The sequence below is a fragment of the Euprymna scolopes genome, chromosome 30 (genome assembly GCF_053919585.1).
Source record: "Euprymna scolopes isolate OS-2025 chromosome 30, ASM5391958v1, whole genome shotgun sequence".
Lineage (NCBI taxonomy): Eukaryota > Metazoa > Mollusca > Cephalopoda > Sepiida > Sepiolidae > Euprymna > Euprymna scolopes.
In genome coordinates, this window is record NC_136511.1 from 66,376,744 (window position 1) to 66,383,308 (window position 6,565).

The following is a 6,565-nucleotide window of genomic DNA, read 5'->3' on the forward strand; positions in this document are numbered from 1 at the left end:
AAAAATCCTTTTAATGTTTTCAATTTCCACATCAATAAAAGGTGGGGAACAAATAGCAAGTGCCCGATGGGTGAAGTTTCTAATAAGATTAAGTTTCCTGGTTGTGGGTGCAAAAGAATCCCAACTGAGATAAAGACCAGTGAAAGTGGGTTTTCTATAAATAGATGTCATAAAGGAAAGCCCACGTTTAGAAACTAACACATCAAGGAAAGGAAGAGAGTTATCTTTTTCCACCTCCATCGTAAATTTGAGAGAAGGGTGTAAATTATTTAATAAGTGGAAAAAGGACACAGCTTCATCATGCGTTGCGAAACAAGAAAAAGTGTCGTCAACATAACGCATGTAAAATGCTGGTCTAGGGCACTTGTCAAACAACGTCTGTTCTAAAAAGCCCACAAAAATATTTACCAAAGTTGGGCCAAGGGGAGATCCCATAGATATACCATCGAACTGGCGATACATCACATCGTTGAAACTAAAGGAACCTGACTTAGTAGCAAGTTCCATAAGTTCAACGAATGTAGGAATTCTTGGAACCTTACGGTGGCCTTTTTAAAAAACGAAATAACATTTTATTCTGATGTGCTTCTTAGCTTACCGAGTAAACATTACTCGGTTTGGACTCTCGCTTGGAAAACGTTGTCTCCATTTGATAAACTTCGATTTTCTAAGCTACTTTCAGCCAAGGATGTTAAGTGTCGTCATACAAATAATCAAAACTTTACTAATTTTTAAACCTTTTGATTAAAAATAAATGCGGCGAGCCTTCATTCTCGGATCAGTATATATTTAATTTCTCTAAATTCAAATTGTCAGAAGTCGATACGTTTGTGTTGTCTAGGGAACTTGAATTTTGTGTCCCTCCTCCCCAGATTGACGTAACTCAAACTCTTAGTGAATTTGAGATTTTATTTTCACAAATAAAAAATAATGGTTCCAGTACAACTTAAATATTGTTAAATCTCGCTTGACTGAATTAGCCAATAAATTCAGTCAATGCAATATTTCTTCTCGCCATTTTATTTGGCAAAGTAATCATTTCATTGCGGCTAAGCAATTAAAATGCAATAATGAGATTTACATTTCTCGCCCAGATAAAGGCAACGGTGTAGTTATCCTTGACCGTCAAGACTACATTGCAAAAATGCTTTCTATTCTTAACAATGATAGCAAATTTATCTGTTTAGGTGCCCTGGATTCCGATGGCACTCCTTCAATTGAAACCAAGCTTCAAAATAAACTACTTCGATGGCATAAACAAATATTTATCTAAGGAAGTTTATAATAATATTTGACCGGTGGGCTCCCAACGCCCCAGGGTTTACGGATTGCCTAAGGTACACAAAATTGATACTCCATTGAGACCAATTTTGTCGATGGTAGGTTCGGCCCAACACAATCTGGCTAAATGACTGGTTTTCTTGAACCAGTCTGTTTTTTTTTGTTTTTTTTTATTCAATTTTCACCCCAAACAAGGCACAGTGCCACTTTGAAGCAGGGGGCTACTATTAGGGAATTAATTAGCGGGGTCATTATGAGGGGAGAAGAGTAGAAAGACGTTTGTTAACATTACACTTGAACTTCTGCATATCATTGCAGTTAAGAAAGCAGAATCCCGGAAGGGAGTTCCAAAGACCCGCAGTTCTGGGGAAGAAACTATTGGAGTAAAAGGCTTTCTTGCACCTAGGGATCTCTACTGTAAAGGGATGAGACTTAGTAGCTTGTCGGGTTTGTCGGGGGTAGTTACGTCGGGGAGGTACAAGTGTTTGCAGTTCGTCAGAGCATTCACCATTAAAGTATTTGTAGAACAGGCAGAGGGATGCAACATCTCGTCGATGGGACAGAGGCTGAAGCCTAGATGACAGTTCAGGACCTATCAGGTTGGCGACTCTCTTTTGAACCCTGTCCAGGAGCGAGAGACAAGCAGCAGATGCACCAGCCCAGATGTGACAACAGTACTCCATACATGGGCGAATGGTTGCCTTATAGAGGTATAGGATACTGGCAGTCGTAAGTAGTTTTCTAGCACGGTAGAGGGAGCCAACCTTCCTTGCAGCAGCCCCGGCAATGCTCTCAATGTATCTATTCCAGTTCATATTCCCTGTAAACGTTAGGCCGAGGAGTTTAAAAGAAGTACTTTCAGGCAATGTGTTCTTGGCCATTGCTATTGGTGGTAGAGAAGGTTTCTTGTAGTTATTGAAGGAAACAAGCTTAGTCTTAACAGCATTGAATGTGACCAACCATTTTTGTCCCCATTCCACTACGGATTGGAGGTCGTCCTCTAGTGTTTCTGCCATTTCCTTGGATATGTGTTCATTTGTTTTCCCCTCATATCTGTTATAGAGAGTGGTGTCATCGGCAAATATACCCATCTCCGAAACAATATTATCAGGGAGGTCGTTTATGAATATCAGGAATAATAGAGGTCCAAGGATAGACCCCTGAGGTACTCCCGCATTTATGTCATATTGTTTGGATGTATGTCCGTCGAGGACAACTTTGATTTTTCTCTTACTTAAGAAGGATTTAATTACATTATGAATTCTTCCAGTGATTCCATATGATCTAATTTTCCTTAGAAGACCATCGTGCCATACCCTGTCAAAAGCCTTAGATATATCAAGGGCCACCGCTCTACCCTCCCCTGTTTTATCCAATGAACGGTATATACGTTCAGAAACTACAGTTAAGATATCTGCTGTTGAACGGGCTTGCCTGAATCCATATTGTTTGTCAGTCAGGAATTTGGCAGCTGTTAGGTGCTGGACTAGGGCTTGATTAACTAAGGACTCAAAAATTTTGGCGAAAAGCGGGAGGAGGCTAATGGGGCGATAATTTAGTGGGTCAGTTCTTTCACCAGAATTCTTGAAGACTGGTATCACAGAGGCGGTTTTCCAGCAGTCGGGAAAACAAGATTCGTTAAGGCATTTATTGTAAAGTTTGGAGAGAACTGGAGCAACCTCGGCAGAGCATTTTTTAATAGCACAGCCGGGATGAGATCTGGTCCACATGCTTTTGAGGTGTCTAGGTTTTTTATAATAGTATGTACCTGAGAAGGGGTGATTTTCAAATCGTCAAGTGTGGCGTCTGTTCGCAGAGGAAAATCAGGGAGTGAGTGGTGTACCGAGTTCAGTGTGGAGTTTGAGGCAAACCGACTGGCAAGCAGATTAGCCTTGTCAGTTGCCGTGCAAGCAACCTCATGATTGTTTGTTAGTGGGGAAAATGTTCTTTTTATTCAACACATTGCACACCTGATTCTTTTCATTTCGAATCGACTATCAAGGAGCTTCCTCTTACCACTAACAACTGTTATTTGGTCTCCTTTGATATTAGCAATTTGTTTACCAATGTCCCTCTTAACGAGGTCATTGACATATGTGCTGATTTTCTTTATAGAGGCCCCTCTTTTCCTGAGGCGGTGTTCGTTGAACTTATGGAACTTGCTACTAAGTCAGGTTCCTTTAATGGAGACAACGTTTTCCAAGCGAGAGTCCAAACCGAGTAATGTTTACTCGGTAAGCTAAGAAGCACATCAGAATAAAATGTTATTTCGTTTTTTAAAAAGGCCACCGTAAGGTTCCAAGAATTCCTACATTCGTTGAACTTATGGAACTTGCTACTAAGTCAGGTTCCTTTAGTTTCAACGATGTGATGTATCGCCAGTTCGATGGTATATCTATGGGATCTCCCCTTGGCCCAACTTTGGTAAATATTTTTGTGGGCTTTTTAGAACAGACGTTGTTTGACAAGTGCCCTAGACCAGCATTTTACATGCGTTATGTTGACGACACTTTTTCTTGTTTCGCAACGCATGATGAAGCTGTGTCCTTTTTCCACTTATTAAATAATTTACACCCTTCTCTCAAATTTACGATGGAGGTGGAAAAAGATAACTCTCTTCCTTTCCTTGATGTGTTAGTTTCTAAACGTGGGCTTTCCTTTATGACATCTATTTATAGAAAACCCACTTTCACTGGTCTTTATCTCAGTTGGGATTCTTTTGCACCCACAACCAGGAAACTTAATCTTATTAGAAACTTAACCCATCGGGCACTTGCTATTTGTTCCCCACCTTTTATTGATGTGGAAATTGAAAACAATAAAAGGATTTTTATTATGAATGGATATCCACCTCCATTAGTTAACTTAGTTATTAATAAAAAAAAAATTCAATCTTTTTCTGAGCTACCAAAATACGGTCCATTTAGATTTCCGGTATACCTTAAGTTACCCTGGATTGGACCTGAAGGCCAACTTATTTGCGATAAGATTTCCTCTCTGGTGTCTTCTAATTTTGGTGCTCTATCGCTCCGTATTGCTTTTTCCACAAAAACAGCATTTCCCTCATTTCGTAAGGATGTCTTGCCTATCTCTCAAACAAGTAATATTATTTATAAATTTCAATGTCGGTGTGGTGCCGTCTATATAGGTAAGACGACCCAACGTCTTCAGGTCAGAATCGCCCAACATGTTCGCCGTTTCATCCGAGATCATCAACCTACCACCAGAAAATCTCAACTGATAGAATCGTCCATCGGCCAACACTTGGTCGATAAAAAGGAGTGCGGTCTTGTTTTCTCTCCGGAGTGTTTTTCTGTTTTGTACCGAGGACGCACAAAGTTCCACCTGTCTGTCCTCGAAGCACTTGCCATCATTGCTAACTCCCCCCTACTTTGTGCAAGCAGAGAAACCTCCGGCTTCAATTAGAATTATTTGGGTAGTCAGGTTTTTTTTTCTTAACCTCCTCTCCGCTCTTACTCCATACCACTACCAAATATTCTAAAAAATAATAATTTTCAGACGTATGACCCTTGAAAATGTTAGTCTGTACGAAAAGCGCTTCGGATGTATTTTAACGATCTTGTTTTTAATCGACTTATTTATTTTATTGAATTGTACATATAACTTGCCCCATTATATATATATATATATATATATATATATATATATATATATATATATTCTTTTCCTCACCCCGTTTTCCATTTTTTTAGTTGATTGAAATTAAGCGATGGTTCACTTCTTTATAATATATATATATATATATATAATTATTTTTTTTAACTATAATAATTAAATACCTGCAGACACTAGTGTTTCACCCTTTTGGGAATCTTCAGTGCAGGTATATATATATACACATATATATATATATATATATATATATATATATATATATATAGTCATCCACATACAGTACTGTTTCGCTGTATCACAACTCATCAGTACGGCTAGACAGGCAGTTACCTCAAACCAGATGAGATGGCATCGACGTCGAGATTGGGAGAATTCAATGTGACGGCGATCATCTGGAAAGATGCACCAATCATTATATATATATATATATATATATATATATATATATATATATATATATATATACATATACATACATATATATATATATATATATATATATATATATATATATATATATATATATATATATATAAAAGCATCCAATTTTATTTTAATAACATGAAACAATTCTTCTGGTGTAAATACTGTAGACGTGCTGAATAACGATGTTTTAAAAGGAAGGCCTCGGCAAACACTATCGATTCCTTTTACTCTGACTAAATCCAATTTCCGCTTGCGTTATTTGGATTGTTTGAATAATTTAAGGCTTTTATGACAAAAGTGTATTGTCCCTGGTGATAGACTAGCTTTGACCAAGAGAACTGCAAGAATCGGCCAGGAGATGACGAAAGCTAAAACCAACATTAAACGTTACGGGATGTAATAGCCGCGTTAAAATCAATAATGCATCAACGTTTGAGAAAGGATGGAGAGTTCTTGCTTCAGTTTGAACAATTGCATTACAATATCAAATGATTACAGAAACACAAGCTATATATATATATACATATACATACATATATATATATATATATATATATATATATATATATAGTTGATTATAAAATATATATTGTGATTAAGCTACACAGAATATTCCGCGTTTCATCCACGCTAGGACTCATCAGGCTTATGCCTTATGCCTAGTGAATCCTAGCGTGGATGAAACGCGGAATATTCTGTGTAGCTTAATCGCCATATATATTTTATAACTTACTATATATATATATATATTGAAAATAATAAGCGGAAGATCCTCAAGAGCTCTTTCGGCTATCATCTCATCAGGAGAAAATCGATAGCGAATAAAATAATACTGTGTCGAAAAATAAAGAGTTCTAATGGGGAATTTATTGAATGTGCCAAAAGTACGGGGACACTAAAATAAATTTATTAACATTTAAAAAACGATTAAAATATTGGCACAACGAGGGAGAAAAAAAACGGGAGAAAAGATTCAAAGTTGCCCAGAGAGAAACAATGCGTTGGATGTTTCCTTTTGCCGGCACAAAGAAGGTTGACGCACCGCAATAGAGACAGACTCCAAAATCTTTAAATGGTTTATGGAGTCCGCTCTATGTAGCACCTCGAACAATTCTATTTTATATCTATCGGCACAGCACGGGTTGTCAACCAAATGCTGGCCAATAGCAGAGTCCAAGGCTGCAGAAGGAAGGAGACCACCAGACGCCATCTTCCCTTGTCT